The sequence below is a fragment of the Tyto alba genome, unplaced genomic scaffold (genome assembly GCF_018691265.1).
Source record: "Tyto alba isolate M040663 unplaced genomic scaffold, T.alba_DEE_v4.0 Super-Scaffold_10, whole genome shotgun sequence".
In the NCBI taxonomy this organism is placed as follows: Eukaryota; Metazoa; Chordata; class Aves; order Strigiformes; family Tytonidae; genus Tyto; species Tyto alba.
In genome coordinates, this window is record NW_024881262.1 from 407677 (window position 1) to 431638 (window position 23962).

The window sequence follows — 23962 nt, forward strand, 5'->3', positions numbered from 1 at the left end:
ACCCCAAGTCTCTTGGCTCTCTAGCCCACCCCAAACACTACAGCCTGCCTTTTCCTGGTGAGCATGATCTGATTCATAATGCAGCAGTTCTGCTGTAAGCCTGGCTACCTCTCTGCGATCTCTCTGCTGCTGCAGAGAAAAGCAGTCAGGCTCAGGCAGCAACAGAGATTGCATGTCTGTAGCAAAAAGTCTAAACCCCAGAAATGGTATTTAGCAGCTTATCTTATCTACAGATAAGCTCATAAAATGTACTGACTGGTTAAAAATAGGTTTTAAAGTTCTTGGCAAACATCTCGAACTTTATATTCTTTGTTTTTTTGCTGCAGTACAGAAATACCATTTCAATGATTCTGATTCATATTGGCTTTTTCTGGTCTTTCTGGAAAAGTACCAAATTATTGATGGGTGGTTTTTGTTTTTAATTGTGCTCTTGAGTGCTAAACCTATTCCTGCTATTTGCTTGCGGTATGTTTAGGCTATGTTTAGGCAAATGCAAATGTAAGTGGTTATTCAGTGCCTTTGGCACTCTGAACAGAATGTACCGAACTCCCGGGGCTTGTTACAAAACCTCAGCCTCCAGCACTAACAAAGCCTGTGCTGTCAATAGCGAAAATGTGAGAACTACCTGCACGCGGCAGAGGGGGTTCGGAGGACCTGGGGAGGTCACGGATCGTGGACTCGTGCCCAGTTTTTGTCCTGTGGGTCGAGTGAGTGAAATAAAGGGGCTCCCGCCTTTGTACCGGCCGCTAAGGTGCTCTGGCGAGGCGGCGGCGCCGTGGGCGCGCTGCCCGTGGCGCTGGGGCCGGGGCTGACATCGGGGGCTGGGGGTCCTTGTGCAGTTACCGATGAAGTTCTGTCCTTGCCGTATCGACACTCAGCTCAATGCCTTCCTGAATCCTAACGGAGGCTTTGCTTCTACGAGCACCCCAGTCTTTGGAAGCGAGGTGTAACAGTGCGGTGCCGCTGCCTGTCCGTTGGCACCAGCTCGGGATTTTTACAGTTGTTTGCCTTGTTAGTCAACCTATTTTAGGCTCTGATGGAATAAGGATGGCATTTGGTCGCAGTACTGGGCACAACTGTTTGGCTTTTATAACCTATGTTTTAAACTGGAGGCCTTTTCCATATATGCTTGTGTCTTCAAATAACTTTAGACTCGTGGCTTTAGGCTTGTGTGCTTTCTCGCAGCCTTTGCCGTTGCCCCTGGTGAGAGAGCTCCCGGCTTTAACTCAGGCCAGTGTTTACCTGGCTGGGAAGGAGCACAGTGCTGGCTGCGGGGCACGTACACTGAACAGAGCCCTTCCTAGCCTCCGTCCTTGGTCTAGTTCTCATTAGGTTGATTTATCTCTGGCTTTTTATTAGTTTTTCTTTATCATCTCCACATGCGTGCCAGTGTCATCTGATCTTGGGTTTGCTGAGCAAGTGGCACACTATGTAAAGACTTTAATATCTAGCGCTACAGGATAAATCTCTCCCATAGTAGAAATGGTCAGCTGCTAATGCTGATTCTGTGTTCATCTACCTCCAGTACGTTGAATGAGTGGCCTCTGTCTACCACATAAAATACTCTTAAAATTGGTGCTCTGTTTTTTACTCACAGGATTGAGACTTCTGAGAGCAGCTTGTCCTGCAAGCTTGGTCCCTCAGATTTTTAGTGGATTAGCTGCATTTATGGTTAGCGGTGAAGGTTATTCTCCTGTCATTAGTTGTAATACTGTGCAGAGCAAGGCAGAAGGCTTGTTTCTTCTTGCAAGTGAATGTAGCCAGGAGATGAACATTTGCCATCTGGGAGGAAAACCAGGACTGGCAGAAACATGAAGTCAGGAGAAAAGAAAAAGGAAGCACTCAGCTGAGAGAGGGCCAGAGTACAGAGAGGAGGAGAGGCAGGTAGTGAGATGTCTGTCGTGGCTGTCTCATCTCCTTGCGTAATAATCTAAGAAACTCAGAAAAGTAAATCACCAAAGCTGCTGCTTTACACTGTCTTTGGGTGGTAAGGAAAACCATGGGACCTCTTAGCTGCTTTATTCCATCCAAGTGTTTTTCAAGGCCCATGTATATAACACATGTTTACTGTGACTTGAAATTAGATTTCTGCCCATATATTCTCCTGCTTTTGTGTTTTAGTGGCCAAGTTTTTATCAAATATCTGCCTTTTGGTTTTATATTTCCAAGTTCCATGTGCATATACCAGCTTTGGTGTAATTGTGAACCACATTTATGCACGCAAATATCTGATACTTGTGACACCCTGGGACCGGGGTTGGAGACCTCACTCTTACCTCTAAAATCAGGATCCCAGTTACGGAACTGCTGGGTTATTGTGCAAGCTGGTGCTTGAGGCATGAAAGAAAATCACATTCTGCATTGAGTAAAATTACAGCTGCTGAAACCTCCGTGCTGTATATAATGTAGCTTAGAAAGAAATCTGGAACAGCTGGTATGTTACAGTAAGCTACAGTTTGTGCTGTTGGGGCCTAAGGGACAGCTTGTTACTGCAAATGCTGTTTCCCCCTGGAAAACCTTTGCTTGCAGTAAAGAGGCAAACTATAGCAGTTTGGCCAAACACAGGTATGTCACACCCCAAAACGCAGGTATGCAGTCACTAAAGACAATGCTGTTTGAGCCAGCTTTTAATAAGAAGCACAAAGAATTTTATCATTTGAAAAAATCTAGCTAATTCGTTGTCTAGATTTAGAGTACAGACAAATGAACCAAAAGCTAATGCAAAAAAAAGCAAGCTCGAGACGTTTGTGGGAAGGGAAATGGCATTCACTGCCGCCTCCTTCTTAGTATTTCCAGTAGCATCCAGGACAGAGTGTGCATCACCCACCCGGGAAGAAATGGAGTATTTCGGTCCTTAACAAAGACTTTTGAAGCTGGAGCATGAACTGCTTGGGTGTGGGGGGACACGAGCAGGTCACTGACTGTGCTCACACCGCCGGGTCTCGCCCGTGGTGACAGGCAGCGGGGCTCGAGGGGCAGATCTGCCCGTGTGGGTCGTGGTGCCGGCAACGCTCCGTCCGTCTGTCCATGCCGGGCCTTCCCCGGGAAGGCGAGGAGCCGGCCCCAGGGCCCGTCGGGTTGCTGCAGACTCCCGAAGCTGGGCACGGGCTGCGGAGAGCTCAGCCGGCTCGGCTCGCTGGGGCTTGGCGCAGCAGAGGGTCCCGGACCACCCGGTGTTTCTTGGCGCCTGCGTGGGCTTTGGGAAGTCGTTTTCTTGCCTTGGGCAGGGGGTACGTCAGTGCGTGGGGCCGTGTGCTGTCCCCTGGGGAGAGGGTGTCCCGGCCAGCTCCCCTGTCTGGAGCCCCCCCGTCTGCCTGGGGTGCGCGCGGGCACCCCCGGGCGCAGCGAGCCGGGGGGCGGCTTGCCCGCTGTGCGGGGCTGGGATCTGCCGCGGGGCCCCACCTCACCAGCAGCTTTTCCTGGGCATGGTCGTGGGGGCGAGCACTGTGGGGACGGCGCAGGACGCCTCGGAGGTGAGACCCTCCTCCTGCCCGTCCACGCTTCCCCGCTCTCTCCCAGGCCTGTCCTGGGCCAAAGTGGAACGTGGCAGGCTGCCTCAGAGCGAGAAGCGGAGGGACTTCGCAGTTCAGAACCATTTAAGACAAGGCTAATGTTGTACCCCACCCTGGTTTTACTAAATCAGATTTTGGGTTTTTTTCCTTACTCTTGCACATACTTCATTGCTATGTCCTTTCTGTTGTTTTCAGGATTACGAACCTTTCTGCAGCAAGATTTGAAACAGCCAGATTCTGACTTAGATCACAGTCCCTAGGATTCGCTTGTGATTTCCGGTAAGTCTTCTTTAATATATTCCTGATTAACATTACAAAATCATAAAGTTTTATTCTGGGTGACTGAAATGCCACGGGAATTTTCTGATGAGGGTACCATTCAAAAAGTTGTTACACTTCAGTGCTCATTGCTTGTAATTTCCAAAACGACTTGTCCTGTAAAAACAGTTTTTCACGAAGCGTGGAATGTGTTTTCCAGCGCTTCCTGGGGGTGTCCCTGATCCAAGCTCTGGTCTAGTGTGAATACATGAGAAGCTGGAAGAGAAACTGATTGCTTTCTGCATCTTGCCTCCGGCTTTCCTCTTGTGCTGAGGGCCATAAAGCAGAAGATTAATTGAAAAATGGTAGCTTGAGGCAGTGCTGTATATGTACTTGTGAGAGTTTGGTTACCCTTCCTGCTTCTTGCCTTTTTACTCTGCTGTTAATAGATTTGGATAGAAGACGGCGGGTTTTGTTTCAGTGAGGCAGGCTGGCTGACAGCTCCTCTTGGTGCTGGCCCCCGGGCAGACAGCCTGTCCCACAGCAGCTGACGGCTGGGTGACCAGCTTGCTTTACTTAGAAGGTTGGTACATCCATAGGCTGTAACACGATAAATGGTGAGCAGCTGAATGCTTTGGAGCATACAAAGAATGGCACAGGGAGGCTGGGTTTTATTGCTTTTTGAGCTCTTTCCATAGAAAGCAAAAGGAATACTGTGGTTTTCCTTATTTGTGTGGTCCTGATGCAGAGTACCGTGAGTTGCAAAGAATGATGGAAGCAGACAATGTTAGTGCTGGTAACAGAAGCTGAAATATTGCCTGTCATGGAAAAGATGAACAGGCCAATTCCACATCACCTTTCTTTTCTGAGACCTGTGAGTACTGTCAGTGTTGCTGCTATTTTAATTTATGAGCCACTGCCCTTTGTGGTATCAACACCATTGCTATGCATGGTCAAGTGTCACCTTCCCAGGAGTGGCATGAAGGGAGCAAGAGGGCACGAGCCCTCCCGGTACTCCCTCTGCCTGTCTCCTGCTCTTCACATTTTGCTGTATCACACACAGCTCGAGCCAAATCGGGGGCAGGAGAGCAGAGACCAAAGGTGGCAGCAGAAGAGGAGGGCATAAAGGCACCAAAGGGAGGGGTAGTGTGCGAGCAGTAGGTAGAGAAGGCAACAACCCTGGTGCCAGGAATCTTTCCGTGGCCGTGGTCGGCACACTGTGCTGAGGGAAGAGCAGGCCTTCAGAAGTATTCCCTGCCGTGCCTGGCTGCAGTAGCCTGTACATCGAGCAAGGAGAAGGAGCCATCCCCAACTCCTCACGGGTGGAGGAACCTGGCCAACCCGCAAGAAATCCATCCTAGATGTGTCCCCTGCAGTCAGTGCTGCAGGAGTCAAACCTGCTCGGGCAGGCTCAGGGGGACGTGAGCAAGAGACTAGTGATACACTCACCTGATGCAGCTCTGAGCTTTCTGAACCACTTGTTCCCAGTCAGACATGATACAAAAGCCCTATTCTACTGATAGATGATGCAGTACCAATATGTGAATTTGCTGTAAGGATGAAATGGTCAGCTAAATCCTGCTTGTGGAGGCCTTACACCTGTGGAAGACGGCAGCTATGTTTGCCGGAAGCACCTAGAAGATGCGGAACTGTCAGACAGTCTTTTGGCTTCTGATCTGAACCGCTCTGAACAGGAAGCGCTGAAACATCAAACAGAAGAACTTGCAGGTTCTTTTTGAGATTATTTTCTCCTGCTACAGTCACAGGCAAAAAGGACCAGATTTGTCTGGAGCATATGCCTACAGTGAAAAGTCCTGGGTGCGTTTGCCATCATTATGGGCAATCAGTATCAGGCTTGACTGAAAAGCAGCTGGTGTGTGTGCACCAGGTGTCTTATGCACAAACTCAGAGAACAAGGTGCTGATAGCTCCTAAGGCTGTTGTTTTCAGAAGTGTTCTAAAAGGGTCAGTTGGACAGAAATCCCCTTCAGTAAATGTGAGACACTTGGGTCTGTTTTCTGTCAAAGGGAGGAGATGGCCCAATTATCCTTTCGGTAGTCATCGCCCAAACTGATGGTGCATCATCTTAAGGTAGCAAATACCCCTTGCAGTGGATGTCAGTGGTTACAGAACCAGATAGCCAAAGGACTTCTTGGAATTTCCTTTCCTTCCCCTTCCTTGGGAGCAGAAGTGCCTCCCCGCCACCCTCAGGCACCAGGAACTGCTCTTCACTAGACGGCCGGGTCCTTAACGTCAAGCAGAGTTGCTCAGCCTCCACTCGCTTTGCCCCTCACTGTCCGGCTTGTTCCGTAGCGAGGCAGCCAAAAGCGTTCTACAGCTCGGTGCTTTGAAAGTCTCCTGAAGTACATGGGCCAGGTAGTTTATGAAGAGAAGCGGCGATTCAGTGCTGAAGCTGGCAGAGCCTCCTTCCTTGTACTTTCTGTTAGAGCTTGCTCCTCTGTGTGTGCGTGCACTCATGCGTATCTCCTCTTCAGCACTTTATCTCCCTCTTCTCTTTAGTGCTTTATCTCACTTCTGCTCTTTAGTGCCCATTATCTCTTGTCAGCTATCTGCATTACAGAGTGTAGGACACTATTTAGAAGGAGTGCTGTGAATCAACCTTGTCTGTCATCTCCAGGAGAGCTAGGCATGTGTGGGTGATGCATGTTTCACGTGAGTGTGCTTCTCCTCCTAGGGCAGTGTAAAACATACATGATCTTGCTGCTGGCTACTATAGCACATCCCATACTTTGGTCTTCCCCTCTCTGCTTCAGTTGCTTTTTGTAGACAACTGAAAGTAAGTAGCCTGGCTGTTGTCTGTCTGCAGTTCCACTGTCCTGATTCGCTTTCCTCTATCATTCATTAACGGGTGAATATCTTATGCAAGCAGTATTGATTAGCTTCATAACCACCTGTCTGTAAATCATTTTCCAACTCTGGTTGTGAGTAATATCTGCATGCTTTGTTCATATTCCACGTAGTGACCCTGGTTCTCCCGTTTCCCAGCAGTGTGGCTCCACTGCACACCAGGAAATGATGCAGAGGTCAGGCTGGAGTGAGCAAGGAAGACTCTGTCCCCAAGTGATTTTATGGTCTTTGTAGATGCCTGAAGTAACCAGAGCAAGTGGCTGGTGCCCGGAATATGCAAATGCAGGTGTGTGACAAATGAAGAAGTCGTTCGTTTTTTGGTGGATTAAGTAATGCAGTCGTACTCAACCAGGCAGTGTGCTAGTGAAGGACCCTCCCGTGTTCCTGTGGCTACAAGAAACTCATCTGCTAAAATGGGAGCCTGGTGCACAGAGCCCAATCTGATTTTTGTCCCCAGTACTGCATTATTGCTTGTGGACTGCTGCCCTCAGCCTGTGGTTGCAAAAGATGAGTAACTGGCAGGAAGGTAGCAAGTATGTGCTACTTAAACATACGTTGGCCAATGGCTGTCTTCCCAGTGCCCAGATGTATGGCTTGCTCCAGGACGCTGGGACCTCCCTCTCTGCTGCGGTAGACACTTCTATTATTAGCTCAGTGGCAGCTTTCCATATGCCAACACTCGTGACTGCAGGACTGTTTAATTTTCACTTCTGTGAAGTATTTAATTTGTCAGCTGTTGGCTTTATTCATTAAAGACCAAACGTCAAAGTCCTTACCTAGATTTTTGCTCTGGTAGGGCTGAAGCATGGATCCTGTCTGAACAGACCATTGTATCTATGCAGAATCAGGGCCAGGATAAGGTCTTAAATCCAGAAAGTTAGTCACTCACTACTAGGCTAATCCGCAGAAACCCCCCATCTTCAGAGAGGAGTGTCTAGTCTCTCTTCTTCTGTTAACTTCTATTCAGAGAAATGAAAGATCAGTTCTGGTAGAAGTACTGCCCGCTTGTGCTCGTGCCTGACTGTGGAGACATGGTGTGCAGTTGCCAGGGCCTGTTTGCAGGTGCTGGCACTTCTCTGGTGGCTGAGGATAGCTGCTGCTGGGAGATAATCACCCAGCAATTCGCTGCTGGGGGCCTCTCTTTAATTATTGAATGCCAGAATAGATGTATATTGAATTACCTTGCTGACAAATATAATCTCCAGCATCTTGTGTAACTCTACAATATTCTCAGTTTTCCTACTTGCATGACGTGAAATCTTCTTCAAAGAATCCCCAAAAAGTCGAAATATGGTTTTATATATTGCTTGTATAGCAGTACATGTTCCCAGAGAATAACAAGTTGTACACTGGCTTTGAAGATAGCCTTCCCTGGCAGTCAGCAGCATGTGATTACTCTTCTTTAAAGCCAAGCCTGCACTTGGATGTGCAGCAGGATGTGCATGGTACATTATCAAACCAACCAACAGGAAAATAACCCAGCCCCCAAAAAAGAGAGGGAGCAGCATGATTTTGCTCTCACATCTCTGAAGTATTTAATTTGTCAGCTGTTGTTGCAGAAGATCTGGCTGATGTGTCTTGAGGAAACTGCAACCTGTAGTTCTGGTCCTGGGGTGCACGACACTAGGAGAACCGCCGGTGTCCGTGTGGGGCCTCACGGGAGTCACTCGCAGTAGCACATGAAGATGGGGGAAGAGAGAAAAATCAAGACACAGATTTGTAATTTTTCCAAGATTGCAGCGATGCAAGTAAATGCCAGTGTTCCCCCTCAGCCCTCCTCCTCTGTCCTGCTGTTACATACACACTGCAGGCATTAGATCTACAAGCAGTGGTTGAGAAATTGGCCACAGATCCCTTGACCTTTAGTTCCTCTAAAATCCTCTGGATATTGTAGTCTTCAGTGCTCACAGACATTATACAATTTTTATATACGTTCTCTCTAAATGTGGCAAGGAAAATTTGTCATGCCTTATTTTGCAAGAGAAATAAAACATGCCTTCTCATTTCCCAAACTGTGCTGAATTCCATGTAATCCTCGTAACAATTTACAGAAGAAAGGAAGAACATTACACAGTGTTTAACGGGAAGGAAAGGCAATACTGTGGTTAATCAAACATTTTTGTCATTTACAAGTTTCAGAGAATTTTGTGCTGCTGAATGATGTCAAGCAGGCAGCCATGGAGCCCCAGAGCCCTCCTTTGTAACCACCCCAGATATGTCACATGCAGCAGCCCTAGCAGGTGCTGACAGAATAATTACAGTGCTCGAATTTGTAATACTGCAGGCATTAATGGACTCCTGAGGCTGGTGAAAGGAGAGCTCCATCTACTGTTGTACAGAGAGAAGACAAAAATAACTAGAATGGTCTTCCCCCACACGCTGAAAAGCGCCTGGATACCGTGTATACTTGGGTTTTTTTTCCTTTCCCCCCCTCTTTTTTTTATTTCTTCCTGTGGCTTTTGGAGCCCTCCACTTCAAATCCAGTTCCCTGCCTTGGGTACTGTGCAGGTACGTAGCTGGGGACAGTCCCTACTCAGCCATCGCTGAACAGGCAAGGCAGACAAAGGATTTGAGAACAGCAGCATGGGAACCGACTGACTTGAACATGCACATGCAGAAGCAGCAGCAAAACCAGAAACTGTCCCTGGTTTCTAATCTGTTCCGCTGACAGGAGTGGGTTTGTTCTCCAGAATGTGTTGAAGGCAGAGATTTTTTGGGGGACTGCAGGCAACGCTTGCTTTAGAGCTGCAGGAGCAGAGAAAAGGTCTAGAGAGCAGAGGATTCTGTGGCTTTTTGCTTGATTTGCCACTGCACTATTTCTGAACTTACTGTATCTTACAGAGCTAGAGAGGTATTTCTCGTGTAAGGATACACGGGCATTTATATGAGAATTGAGCCCTGCACAAAGCGTAGATCCCACTTCGACTAAGCTTGGGGATGCAACAAGGGATGCGAACCTTGAACTAAGGTCTGGATGCAAATTCAGCAAGTAAATTCTGTCCTCAGTACGCTCAGATAAAATCCTACTCTCTGCCCTTTGGATTATGCTTTTAATAGTGGTAGTGCATGTTCAAAACTGAGTATTTTCCACTGACCTTTATCTTTGTAATAGGCTGAATTAAGACCCACTGTTCAAGTACCAATTGTACTGGCCTGAGACATGTTATATATAGTCGTTACTGGCCAGCTTGAATAGCTTCTAAAGGACAATGTGTGCAATTTAGTTCTAGAAAAAAAAAAAAGATTCGGGGGTTTAGAATACTTGTAAAAAGTGCTAATTTTTCTCTGGAAGTGATTTGCTGGTAGCAAAAACACGTTGTTGTTCTGTGCTTGTAGGGAACATCAGAAGGATCTGGATTCTTAGATTTCCACAAAAAGCTTAACTGATAGTTGTTCTGCACTGGTGTCAGGAAGAGTTTGTGCTTATGTTACTTGACTGCGAGAGCTCATCTCAAGTTGTGTGAACAGATGTTTCAAATTTGAGTTCAGCCTGGCAGAAAAGAGACAACAGTCTAGTCCGCAGCATTTTCCATCTTTCATAGTATTACCACAACTTCACATCTCCTAGATATGCTCCCAGATACCACATCTTCTGCAGATATTTACAGTCCCTTTTCTGCCTGGGAAAAAAGAAAAAAAGTAATCAGTAGTGATTTTTAAAAAAAAAAAAACACCCTGTGTTTTTCTTTACCATGAAACTGAAATGCCAACTCCTTGAAAGGAAAAGGGGAGATTCACTTTTATCCAGCCTCGTACTTCTCCCGTGGCGCTGTACTCAGCGAAATGTGTGGGTGGAGGGTGTTGAGTGTCCCAAGAGTCTCAGAGGCCAGGACCTGAGCACTTTATTAATGCTGGCCTTCGCTATAGATACAGAGGTTTTTGCATCTAGGTATGTGTCTCACTGCTTTGGAGTGAGACTTTCCACAGATACAGGGCGCATCACGGACAGCACAAGCCACAGTTGGGCTTTGGGTCAGAGAGGCACAGACGCTGCCCGTGCCAGGCTCTTCTGCTTCTGGGCTGGAAATACAGCTGTGGTCCCTTTCTTCTCGCTGTGCCCCAGTCAGGAGCGCTCAGAGGCCCCGGGGCCCCGCGTGGCATACCCCCAGGAACCAGCCTGCGGGTCGCCCACAGCCGGCGTGCTGCGGCGTGGGGCCCGCGCCTTGGCCAGAGGGACGGGCCCTGCTGCGAAATGCAACTCTGTAAAATACAGCTTTGCAAGTTTTCCTAGCTCTGGTGACTGTGTTGCTAGCGTTGGATTTTCCGGTGTGAAATGACACATAGCAGTCTGAGCACATTGCATACTGTAGTTATACTAATTAACTCTGTACTTGCGTGTCAATAATCTGTAATTTCATAGCTTCACACCGGTTTGCCCAAAGGCCTTTTACTTGTCAGTGTTTTAATGTATGGAGCTGCAACTACCTCTGTAAAACTGTAACAAACAATTAGCCCCTCCATAACCCACTCACAGAAAACTGTGTCTGCTTTCCACATCCTGGTGCGTGTTACACAGCTGAGCAGCCCTTAATGTAGCAACCCGTATGTATGCAGCAAGAGGAGCAACAAAAGAAACGTAAAATCCTTCTCATGACACAGCTGTCAACAATTAAACTGTGTGAGGCTTTGCTAGTAGAGGTTATGAAGAAGCCCATGGAAATCTGAAACAGCTTTCAAAAGAAAGCACTGAAAATATGCGCCAGAAACCAAGGAATAGATTGCAGATGGCAAATATATGTCTCTGCAGACTGTCAGGGAACAATTTGGTTTGGCAAATGGCTGTGATCTACTATGGAGCTGTGCAGAAGATGAACTGTCAGGCTGCAGAGCAGCAGTGTACAAAAATAATTAAGCAAGATTAAGCATGCCTGATGCGGATTTTTATAGGAGAATTCACCCATATATTCAAAGGACAGATCCCATAGACTGCTGGGAGACGGAGGACCCTCCACTCCTGCAAACAGTGCTGTTTAATTTTTATACCGTGCCTGTCGTCTGTAAACCCTCAGGACCTCTTTTAAGAAGGAAGGAGGCACGGTGTTGTTCACCGTTGAGCTGGGGCAGGGCACCGAAACGGTCTGTTAGAGGCTAGAGGGCATTGAGTGGTGGTACTGGAAAGACACGTCAGAGCCTGCCAGCCTTCGGTGTCGTCCCGGCAGGGCTGGGGGAGCTGGAGCCCGTCGTAAGCAGCGAATGACGAGATGAAGCGTTAGGGGCGCGCGGTGCTCGCTGCTGCTGCTCGGGCCCCAGCGCCTGTTCCCCGGGGGCTGCGGGAGCAGCCTGGCCGGCCGCATCGCTCGGACAGGAATAAGCTGCCATCGATTCGGGTTTTGCCAGTGGCCCCTGCATCTGAGCTGCTGGCTAAACACGGCTGTGAACGGCGCCTCAGAAGTTGTGGAAGCCTGGGGACTGGAGGAAACGGAGCCGAAGGGCTGTACGTGTTCCCCGGGGCCGCTGCAGCCAGGGTGGCAGAGCTGTCCCCATCCTCAGAACGACCTTGCCTTGGATGGGAGCTCCCTCGGCAGCGAAGGAGCACCACAGGCATTAACTGATCGTAGGCCCTCGTTTACATCACCGCGGCGTCGGGCCACGGGCGCTACGCCGTCCCTGGAAGCTTGCTTCCGCTGCAGCGGTGTTTGTAGCTCGGTCCCGGAGCTTCCCAGGGCTGTTGGCGCGGTGCCGCCTGGAGAGCTGCTCTCCCGTCCTTTGGTCACCCGTTTCTCTCACAAAGTGTGTGCTGGGTTCACCCCAGTCAGTAATTCACTCAACCCTCTAACACTGCAGACTGAATTTTGCCCGTGGTAACGCAGCCCATTAACAACAGAGGGTTTGAGTAAGGCTGGGAGTTTCCCAGGTCCGGAGACAAGGCTCTGGATTTGGCCACGTCGCTGTGTTTGAGGAGAGTGTGGGGGCTGCAGGGCTGCAGTGAGGAGGTCTGAAGTTGCATGTCCTACAGCTGAACTGTGACGTTTTCCTTTGACAGAAGTGGTAAGAGAGGCCACAGGCACTTCCTTTCTGTGATTGAGAAACTTGCAAATCTTCTTTGATTCACACCTTATAAGTAAAATTAGCCTGTGCCTCACTGTTGCCAAACCTTTTCAAAGCAAAGACATTTGTACAAAGGAATTCAGCAACAGAAATGGAATTCACTCGTGGATCAGATTACTGTTATTTCTGGCTGGGAGCAGCACCAGAAATACTTGCAGGGATTTCCACTTTGCCTTTGGAAAGATGTGGTGCATATTGTTGATAGAAAAGTAGCTACTTGGGAGGATAATTCATATACGTTAAGAGACGGGAAGGGAGATGAGCCCCACGAAACTGTCACAGCCATGAATACAAGTGTTTCGCTTTGCATTATAACGTTCGGTCCCCTTTGAAACAGGGATATTCAGCTGTTGTTGAGAATGTTGTGACGTGAGCTGCAATTGCTGCTGCTCAGGAGAAGATGTTTCCAGCCCAGAGTCTAAGCTTTCATTCAAAGTGCAGTTCTTCACGCTGATTACGCCTTGGCATCCTAGAGAGTTGTGTCAGGTATCTTCCTGCATGTGGGGACTCTGCAGATGGTACTTAATTAAGGGAAGTATTTTAATGATGTTTAAAGCAGCGATCGTTTGTGACACAGACAAATGTGAAGATATCTTAAAACATGAACTTACCCATCGGTTGGGAGCGTCAGTCAAAAAAAAGCCTGGCGTTTAAAATACACTGCTGATCAGTGGTCTGTGTTTTGCAGCCAGCATTAAGTAAAGCCTCAGTCCACTCGGTGCCCTCCTCGGGGACAGAGGCAGCACCAGCTACCTGTGGTAGTTGGGGACCGTTAGCTACCTGGCATAGCCAAGGGCAGCTGTAAGCTGTAGACTTTTAATACAGATACCCGTTTGCTCATGGTGCACACGGGTGACTTTTAGGATAAAGCCAGAGTCCTCTGATCGTAGCCCTGTATGCTGATAAAAGTGGTGGGACGAACGGATGTCTGTAGGACATTTCTATTCCTGGCAAACCGAGAATTTTAAAGTAAAAGAGTATAAAATGTTTTACTTAAGAAAAAGTTAGGCATGTTACGTTGGAAATAGGGCTGGTTATATTACTTGACCCCAAAATAACATACCTGATACTTCTGAATGCCAAGTGAAGTCTTACCAAGCAATGACATGGGTTTGTGGCCATCTTGGCTAGGCTTCTTCGTTCTGCTGGATGGGCTGTGCACAAAGAAGCGTATCTCCAAGGCGTGAATTTTTTGGCTCTTTGGAACTGCATGTGAAAGGGGACAGCAACATATGGACTTGGCATACCCCATGGGATGACTGTGGGAGCCTGGGAACATTTTGTGCCTGCAGCAAGTGTAGGAAGAAGGGAGGAGGAGAGACGGCCGACCAGCTGCAGTGAGCTGCGTGGTGATTGCACTGAATTGCACGGCTGCTCGTAGGAGCAGGAGCAGCACTGGAAGGGCCCGGCCGTGCCCGGGGCTTTATCACAGCTGAAGTGAAGAACCGGTCTCGAACACGGCCCTTCCTTCCACGTGGGTCACAGCAGAATGGGGAGATTCTTGTGAAGAGCTGCAGGCAACATCTGGAGCAGAGGGTGCAAATAAAATTGCTGGCCAGACTAACAGCAAGCCAGATGCTGAGCAAAGAATGGAAGAGGGACTGGTTCAGAAGCTTGGTGCTGTCAGTGATCAGAGGCTTTGGGTGTGAGTGGAGGCAGGAGCACCCTGTGGCTTTTCCAAATGTACCACCATGCGGAGATGTATTTGTGGATCAGAAACTCCAAATGCTGTACAGAACAATGAACTAAAAATAAAACTCTGGCAATCTCGCACAAATTGCAGGTGAGCGCGCCGCAGGCAGAAAGGCATACACAGGGTACTTGCATTGAAAGCCTGCAAGAGTCTGCATGTTGCCACATACTTCACAGCAAGTCTTCAACACATTTTCTCTGAGTTAGAAGCAGAGCAATTGCTTGCTTCTTCAGTGCTATGACTTTGCAGCTGTAACAGCAATATGTTCGGTCTCATTCTGCATCTTAAAGTACAACCCCTTCAACTTGTAAATAACATGTACAGTTAAATAAGGTTCATTTTCCTCTGCCTAAAATGTGTGACACACCTTAGTGAGGTCAATGGAATGGCTCACATTCCTTTCAACAGGTTTTATTGCACACCTTAAAGGATCTTCTGATTTATCTACAGAGCTCATAGAGGCTGGGCCTGTTTTCCCCTCTGACACCTGATCTGGTGTTTAGCAGGAGATGCTTTCACTGCCGCACTTGTTGATGTTAATATCTCCCTACTTTGCTGGGAGCAGCAGCAGCAGAAGCCTGACATCACCTCTAGAGTTCCCTGCACGCAGGACCAGGCGGCACCGCGCAGCCGCCTCCCACGCTCGGGTCCCGCTGCTCTTCCCCTGCAGCTGTGGACGCCACGTGAGAAAGTGGCGGCAGCGAAACGGGAAATTTGCCTCGATATAGGCACGATCTGCTTCTTGGGAAGGAAGTAGTCTTGGCAATAATATTAATGTAAATCTATTCTTATTGTCTTTCAGACTATATATTAATTAACTCTTTGTTATCATGTGAGGAATTAATTGCATGGAATTACTCAAGAACTACATTAATCTGAAATTTTCACTCAACTCCAGTGGACCAGAACTGCATCCCAGAAATATTAATGCAAAAAAAGGAAGTCACTTCCAGAGCTAGCATATGAACCAAGTTGCCGCTTGAGGAAGAATGTGTAGCAGTGAGCAAGCTGTCCCGCAGAGCAGAGGACTAGGAGTGGGAACCCCACCTCAGCCTTGGCGGCAGGACATCCAGTGAGGCTCTTCCAGACACACCTAACGTGTGTGCTCACAGCTGTGCATCCTGCAGCCTGGTCCTTCTCTCCGATTCTCGAATTCTTATTCTTGAACGGCCCAAGTAAATGAACAAATACCAGTTTCCATCTCAAATGGTGAGGCAAACTCAGCACTAACAACATCTTTCTTAAGTCCAGAGCAACGGAGATTCGGCATCTGACAGCTTGACTTTTCTCCTGTTTCTGTCTTCTCCTCATCTTCTATCATTATCCTGCGTGTGGTTTTATTTGTCCATTTCTAATATACCATGTCTTGTATGTATGCATGCTCTGGTGATGGTTAATGATGGTTCCCATGCCCTGGCATTGAATAGAGCATCCCATTTTTGTAAATCGGTGCTGATTTGTGGACACACGATCTATTTCCACGTCTGTTCCTGCCACAGTAACTGCTGAGAATGGCAAGAGCCCTGGCAGAGGTGCCAGACGGGCTCCCTGTGTGCGAGGTGTGCCAGGCTACCAGGGCTTTTCCCCCTGGAGCAAGGAGAAGCATGAATGGGAGCTGACTTTATGATTATTTCAGTCAAAAAAAATTAGGGATATGAATTGCTGAATTGTCATCAATGCCAGTGACTGCAGAGCTTAATTAAGCCTCTAATTTTAGCTCCGTGCTAATGCTATTGTCAGCTCTTTCCGTGAAGCAGGTGATGCAGTTTTAGACATGGCTCCGCAGCTGCTTTGGGTGGATTGTCTAGTTGCTATAACCTGACACCCAGCAGGAGGATCGGGACAGCGTTTGGAAATGCTTTAAAAGGCCCTGGAGTTTTTTTTGCTGCCATCTCGCTGCTGCCACCCCACCATAGCCCTCCTGCCACCCCACCATATCCCATGCAGCCACCGGCCCCGGTCGGGCACGATTTCACCTTGGCTGACCCCCCTGTTTAGCAACAGATAAAGGTTTGTTTAACACAGTTATGTTAGAGCTCACTAACTCCCAAGTCTGAAAATTTCTGCACGGCTCTAGTCTCCCCTGCCTTACTGTTAGAGAGTTTCACCAGACTGGGGGTTTCTCTAGGTTTGCTTTTTATTAACAACTCAGAGTTGGGCCATCACCTCAATGAATGGCAGAGGATAGCTCGGAAACATCCTCTATGTATACAACTCTACATAACATTATGCAGTTAATATTTGTCAAAAGAAATTTTCAACGTTCTTGGTGTTTTCCCACAAGCCCTCAGTTTTCCATTCTTCAGTGGTTTCAAAAGTCCAATATATCTTCCTGTCTCAACTGATAGTTATCATCGCGTCTCAGTCCCTCTTCTGAAGTTAGTGGTCGTAGGCAGAAAGTTTTTCGGTCACCACAGTCACTTATCTTACTATACATCAAAGATCAGCTTTGAACTTCTGAGAACTATTCACGTTGTTCTAATAATTCCCACTTAATCTACGTCTAGTCTATAATAGCTAATTTTTCAACATTGCCCATTCTAAAAACTAATTAATTACTCTTCTCTTATTCTCATGTCTTAAAACCAAGATGCGTGATTCTTTTTTTGTTGATCCAGGGGGACTGAGTTTTAAGTCAGCCATGGCAAGGGCTGTACGTGGGACAAATGAGCAGTTTATGCATATTGGTTTATGGAACACCTGCATTCTATTAATCATATATAAAACAGTTCCTAGTCATTAATTATAAATTCAAAATCAATGAGGCTTAAGGCCTAGCTACCTGTTTCAGTCATCCCACATGGATCTTAAATCAGCATAAAAGTGGTGCCTGGCAGGGCGGCCTGGGCCCTCCAGCAAATGCCTGGACACAGTTGGGTTTTAGAGCGCAGTGCGGAGGTTTATTCTTTCCTGCAAGATACTGAGCATGTAGAGGGGAGGGCATGGGAGGCAAGTGCCCAGCATCCCTGCCAGGAGCGCTCAGCACCTCCATCCATTGGAGCCGTGGGATGGAAAAAACTGCTGTAAAATGTAGAGGTGTGTTTAAACCTGTGTTTAAGGTTAATCAGCTGGACCTACAGCACAGGTGTTCTAACTTCAAAGACTGATTGCTGATGTAGGGCAGCTGAGCTCTATTTGCAGAGAACTGTTATTCTCCAGCCAAATTGCAGATAGGAACATAGCGTCGTGTTAACTGCTGCTGCTGCTTTTGGCTTCTCTGTTGTACTCTCGGCCATCCTGGAGGCTGCACACGCAGGCCAGAAGATGACAGGAATGCCATAACAGGTTTTCCACAAGAAAACAAAGCTTTCTGAAGCTTCAGAAAATCTCTGCTGTCTCATGCTGTTTCTGAGATCTATCCAAGATGGTGGTCACATATGAGTCCTTACGGCTCCTTTTGAATGTCTGAAGGCTTTGTTTTCCGGGAGAAAAGCCTATCTGAGCATTACTTGTGCTGGACTGAACTTCAAACAAGATTGCTGCTAGGAACTGACAGCAGCCTGTGTACGACAGCTAGTGGTATGTATCGCAGCCCTGTGAAGGAATGGATAATCCCCCATCCTTAAATATTCTATTTGTGTTGGCAGTGTACAGACTTTTAGGGGTTTTACCAGTTATCCCAGACATAACACTTTAAAAGTGCCACCGAGGCAAATTCTATGCAAATCTCTTTCTATTTCAAAACTTCTTAACTGAATAATGTGAACGGGCAAATGTTTCAATCTGTTGGGGCTCACAGTAGAATGTTCAAAAGTAAAAGGTAAATATTTGGAACTTGTTTTTTAACTATCACACAGACCTGGAAGCTGTGTCAAATGAGGGGATATATCAGGTGTTCTCGCAGCTTCATTTTCACCAGTTAATTTATTTTTCACGTTTATCAGAATTTCAAGGTACCACACCTCTTCCTAACATTTCTCTAAGCTTAAGCTGACAGTTTAGTTGTCAATGAATGGTCAATGCTTTGAAAAAAGCCATCACTGTGTTTTCAGTGTTCATTTCAGTATTGTGAGCGCACTGTATGACAAGATTTGTGTGAGAGCTGCTGGCAGCCCTGGGCTGTGCTGCTGTGTGGCCTCTGCTCCCGGAGCCGCTGCTCGGGGCGGGGGGGCTGCCGAGAGCAGCCCCGGGTTCAGCCCCTACGCGCCGCAGAGCGTAACCTGATGAGCCCCGCCAAGGGCAGGATTTTCCATCTGCTGAGCAATGCTATGCCGTGCCCCACAGCCTTGGCGTGCTAAATATACTGCACGTTGGCAGTGACCTGGTGGGATCACTATCCATCGTTGGCCCCGTCTGTATTAGCGGGGGTTTTACCTAATACAGCTGCACTGTGAACTTGATTCGTGCTGGCAGGGTGCTAAGAAGGTGACTTGCTTGCTGCAGGCAAACATACGGGTTTCTTGCGCCGTTAAGATCCACAGAGCCGCTAATTTCTTTTCTTGGGTGTAGACCAACCTGCTGTAGCAGAAGTCCTTGTGCAGCACCGGGCATCCTCCACTCACACACAGGCATCACGAACGTCCCCCCAGTCCCGTCACCCCGCAGCTGAGGAGCCTGCAGCGCTTTCTGGCAGGGCTTGCAGAGGTTCACGAAGGCCTGCGCCAGCGTCCTCGTGTTCGCACATTCCTCAGATTTGGTCTCGTGTTCTTCTCGTTCTGGCGCTGGAGAGTGAGCCACATCTGCCCAAGCGTGCTGGAGAGCCACATCTGCCCAGACACGGCAGCGCTGCCCCGTCTCCTCCCCCTCCTCGCAGTTGTTTGCAGAGAAGCCACTGGTGTTAGCGAGATCAGACGGTTTGTGAGTCTGGGAAAGGAGGGAGCTGGTATTGTACCCCCGCAGTTCTGTAACTGTGTACTGGACGCTGTTTAGATTTTCTGTTGTTTGGGTTCTAAAGAAATTACCTTGAAATGAAGTCAGAGATGAATGAAATCCAGTACCTGTCTGATGAGGAATTTATATAGATTCCATTTGTTTTAATCTCAAAAACAAAGAAAATTTATTTTTTTAAATATTTTGTGGGAATGAAACTCCAAACAAGAGTCAGGAATGTCTTTTTTATTTAAGTGAAACATTTCGACATTCCCAGATTCAATAGTGTTCAGTTTGTTGAACCAGCTTCAAAGTCAGTTTCCACTTGAAGTCTTTTTCCCGTTAAGCTGCATTTTTCAGCTAATACCTCAGGAACCGAAATCTCTCCGAGTGTCAGGGTCCCCAGGGAGAGGTCAGCGCTCCCAGGGTGCCTGGAGCAGACTGGCCATCGAGACATCTGCGTTGCATTAGGGGAAACATGATCTTCCTGGAGGCTCTGCAGCTCTAACGCAGCCTCTGAGTAAGGAGATGCAGCGTAACCTCTGCTTAAACTGACACATAACAGAGTGTTTCAGAATAAATTAAAAAAATATACACGAAATAAGTTGCTTCCATTTTCTCAGCAAAAAGATGAGCACTTTCAGAAAAAAAAAAAAAATGTTTTTCCACACCATTTTATATAAACTGTTGAGGATGCTGGGTCACTCAGTAACAGGAAAGTAGACTGCTGGTAACCCTACCAGAAAGTTACAGTGGAGACTTCCTTGGTTTTTAACATCTGAATCCAGGGTTCTGGCTTCTGGCTCTCTCGTATGCTGACTGGTGCAATCACCACAGATCTGGTTGGAGATAATTGAATTAAATGGGAAGCTTGCCAGGGACTCCAGTTATCTTTGTCCAGTCATTAGCACAAAAACGGTGTAAGGATTAGCTGTTGTTTGCTGTCTCAGGTGTTAGTGGTGATACCAGCCAACAAGTTAAGGTCTTGTCAGCAGCAGTACATTCTGGGAGAGAGAGCAGCCTTTCTGACTGGTAATATATGTATCAGCTTTTTAAAATGAAAATATTCCTCATTGGAATAATTTTATATTTTATTCTTCACTTTGAATAGTTTAATGTGTTTTATATCTTCTCGCTTTTCAGCTGGCAACCTGCACTTGCATTCTTAGGGGTTTTGCAAACTTAGGAGGCAGATTTGCTCCTCTTTCTGACTGACAGCATCTCTGACAGACTCTGTCCAGCCCTTCACGGCGGCTTTGCCGGGCCCTAGGCTGGGCTGAGCCACTGGTGTGGAGCATTGGCCGGTGTCGCATGAGCTTTGCGGGGAGGAAGGAGTTGGGCTTTTTCATTCTGAGTGATACTGCTCTGATAAATAAAGAACAGATTTAACTACTGCAGGGAACTGTGAGGTTTTGCTGTTTTGTATTCTAGATGAGAAATTCCGGTCCTGAATGTCTGTACAATTACTGAGGAAGCAACGGGAAAAGTAACATCCTTGTGGGTCCCAGGAGACCCTCTAGCAAATCGAGGCAAACTTAACATTCCTTAAATACTTCTTAAGCAAGGGGGGAAAAAACCCCAAACCTGTTCCTCCTCCTGCTCCCCAGCATTTCAGACTTTTGTTCTGTTTTATAAATAAGCAAAACAGGAGACAAGGCCAATTTGTGAAGGGTCCCTTTGTGAAAGGCTTTTCACTTCTCACAGAGAGACCTGTCCTGGAGGGCTGTGCATCCCCTGCGTGGTCTCAGAGAGTGGAGCCGGTCGTGGTGCCTGCCTCCCACCCGCAGCATCACCCACAATGTCACACACCTCCCACCCGCAGCATCACCCACAATGTCACCCACCTCCCACCCGCAGCGTCACCCACAGTCACCCACCTCCCACCCGCAGTGTCACCCACAATGTCACCCACCTCCCACCCGCAGCATCACCCACAGTCACCCACCTCCCACCCGCAGAGTCACCCACAGTCACCCACCTCCCACCCGCAGCATCACCCACAATGTCACCCACCTCCCACCCGCAGCATCACCCACAATGTCACCCACCTCCCACCCGCAGCATCACCCACAATGTCACCCACCTCCACCCGCAGTGTCACCCACAATGTCACCCACCTCCACCCGCAGAGTCACCCACAATGTCACCCACCCGCAGTGTCACCCGCCCCGTCACCCACCTCCCACCCGCAGCATCACCCACAATGTCACCCACCTCCCACCCGCAGCATCACCCACAATGTCACCCACCTCCACCCGCAGTGTCACCCACAATGTCACCCACCTCCACCCGCAGAGTCACCCACAATGTCACCCACCCGCAGTGTCACCCGCCCCGTCACCCACCTCCCACCCGCAGCATCACCCACAATGTCACCCACCTCCCACCCGCAGTGTCACCCACAATGTCACCCACCTCCACCCGCAGTGTCACCTGCCCCGTCACCCACCTCCCACCCGCAGTGCTGCCTGCTCTCTGTGGCCCGCCTGGGAGTGAAGCCCAACTGTGTCCTCAGGCTTGGGAGCGCTAATTAACGAGCAGAACCAATGACGACGGTGCCGCATGAACCGCTGAACCCAAACATTCCCCCTGTCCCGGGTTCGTGGCGGGGGGGTTGCAGCCGGGCTGTAGACAGGGGCCCGGGGGTGCTTTGGCAGCAGACCAGCCACCCCCACATCTGGAGCAGTTTCTGCTCCGGCTGAGCGTCTCCACGTAAAGTCTCTCTGGGTGAGCCCGAGCCCCGCGTCCTTCTGATGGTCCGGCCAGGAGCCGGCGAAGCTGTGGCTCCCGTGCCTGAGAACGTGGTCGGTGCTGGGCTTGGCCCACGGTGGGTGAGAATAGCCGGGGTGGCTCCACACCAAACCCTCCACCTGGGTTTCTTCATGGATTCGCTCTTTCATAAGCCACTTCTTAACAGGCAGTACTCTGTGCGGCAGGCACATTTACACCATGAGAACGTGATTTGCAGTAATAACCTCAGTGCCTTCTGAATGTTGTGAAAGGCCCTTTGCTTTAGGGGGCCATTTTAAACTCTTTTTGAGGGGCCTGAAAAATTTCTGAACTTTCAAACTACATTCTTGTGATTGAATATTTATTGTTGAACTCAGCATGAAATATAGAACAAAGCTTAAATCCAGGGATGTTCTTGACTTTAGCAGTAAACACTGACAGCATTTTTAATATATACTGTATTTTAGTGGTGAATGCTTAAAATTCTTCTTGTGTTTTGTGTCCTCAGCTATTTCTCTCTCTGCTGTGGTTAGCCCTAGATTCTGCACTGGAGTGAGCAACGTGCAGATGTCTAAGACTTTTGATAAGCTTAGCTTAGACTGATCTAATATGTGTTTTGTAGAAAAGTACAGATATTTTCTGGTGGGGCCATGGATTTTTTTCTCTTTTGCTTCTTAGTGGGCAGCTCAATCTGCATGTTAAAAAAAAGGATAAAGACCATAACAGCCCGTGAAATAAGTCTAGCAAATGCATCAGAGGGGGAAGGTTGGTTCTGCTCGCCGCTCGGCAGCGGCCGTCCCCGGTGCTGCCTCCTGCCCTGGCTGTGGGAATTGCCTTGGGAAAATGTTCATTCTCATGGATAGGTCAGAATTAATGTTCAGTGGTGGTGGGAATATGGCCCCGTGCAGGGTCGGTGTGGTGCTGACTGACAGCCTGAGACTGCGGGTCTTGCCCTGGGGTCCAGCCGCGAGGGCCAGTGCAGTTTCCAAGGCAGAGTTGTTAATTTCTCGTGTACTCTGGGGTATTATCGAGAAATATAAATCTACAGGGCTTATGCAAGTCCAAAAATCCACAAAATGACTTTTGTACTGTTTGACAAAATCACGTTTCCTTCATGTAAGACGTCCTTGGTGTTTTGCTGATTCCAAAGAGCAGTGCATTCGAAGCAATAAGTGCAGTAACTGCTTACTGAAAGGAAAAACACACTGTAATGATATAAGGGCAGGGCTGGGACAAAAAAATAGTCTTTATTAGAGTCAAAATGAGACAGAAGTGAAACATTGTGCTAGTATTTCCTCAAGGGTAGCACTTAAGTAGTTCTTTGCTTACAGAAATGTATCACAGAAGGTTTGTATCAGAGTAACGTTAGCCTAAGTTATTTGTGTAAGAGCAGATAACCATCTCTTTTTGGAATTTCACAGATAGGCTTATCAGATAGGAGAAATATGGCACAAAAGTAATGAGAGCCTTCAAAAGATGCTCTTTGTCCCCGGGCCTTTCTCTGGAGAACGCAATGTCCCGAGGGGACACTGAAACAGCAGCCGTCTGTATTAAGTGAAGCAGCAGATCCGTTCAGGTTACGGTGCCGAGGGAGGTGCGCGGCTCCCGGTGCGTCCCCGGAGCCCTGCGCGCCCCGGCGGCTTCGGGAGCGCCGGGGGACGAGGCCCAGGGTCCCGCCGGGGATGCCGGGGGAAGGGGCCGTCGGCCCGGGAGAACCGGCGTTGTTCCCGGGAAGGGTCCCGTCTGCGGGAGGGGGGCGGCAGCCCCGAAGCCGTGGGGCCCCCAAAGCCTCTTGGCCCCCCGCTCCTGGCCGCGGGGTCCCCGGGCCCCCTCTCCGCTCCGCTCTCCCCCGCGCCGAGGCGAGCGGCCAGCGTGGCGTCGGGGGAGTGCAGTGATCCGGCTTTCCAGGAGTGGAAGGAAGTGAAGGACAACGTCTCCGTTCCTCCAGCTCGGCCTTTAGCCGGCGGCAGAAAGAGAAGGGGCAAGTAAAGCGTGCTGCCTTGCACCGGGCCCGTCCTCAGACGGGCGCACGCCATAAAAATGGC

General features: G+C 48.6%; 1 protein-coding gene across 15 annotated transcripts in view; it reads left to right on the forward strand.

Annotated features, from left to right (window-relative positions):
* TSC22D2 (TSC22 domain family member 2) overlaps positions 1–23962 on the forward strand; it is a 125198-nt gene that overhangs the window by 20997 nt on the left and 80239 nt on the right. For 7 of the 15 annotated variants that reach the window (XR_004408833.2, XR_004408836.2, XR_004408835.2 and 4 more), the window contains exon 3: positions 3708–3791. The gene's annotated coding sequence lies outside the window, so the exon portion shown is untranslated. Of the gene's footprint in view, positions 1–3707; positions 3792–4518; positions 4645–6775; positions 6924–23962 lie in introns of all 15 variants that reach the window. The other 8 variants (XR_004408831.2, XR_004408819.2, XR_004408818.2 and 5 more) reach the window with 4 other exon arrangements.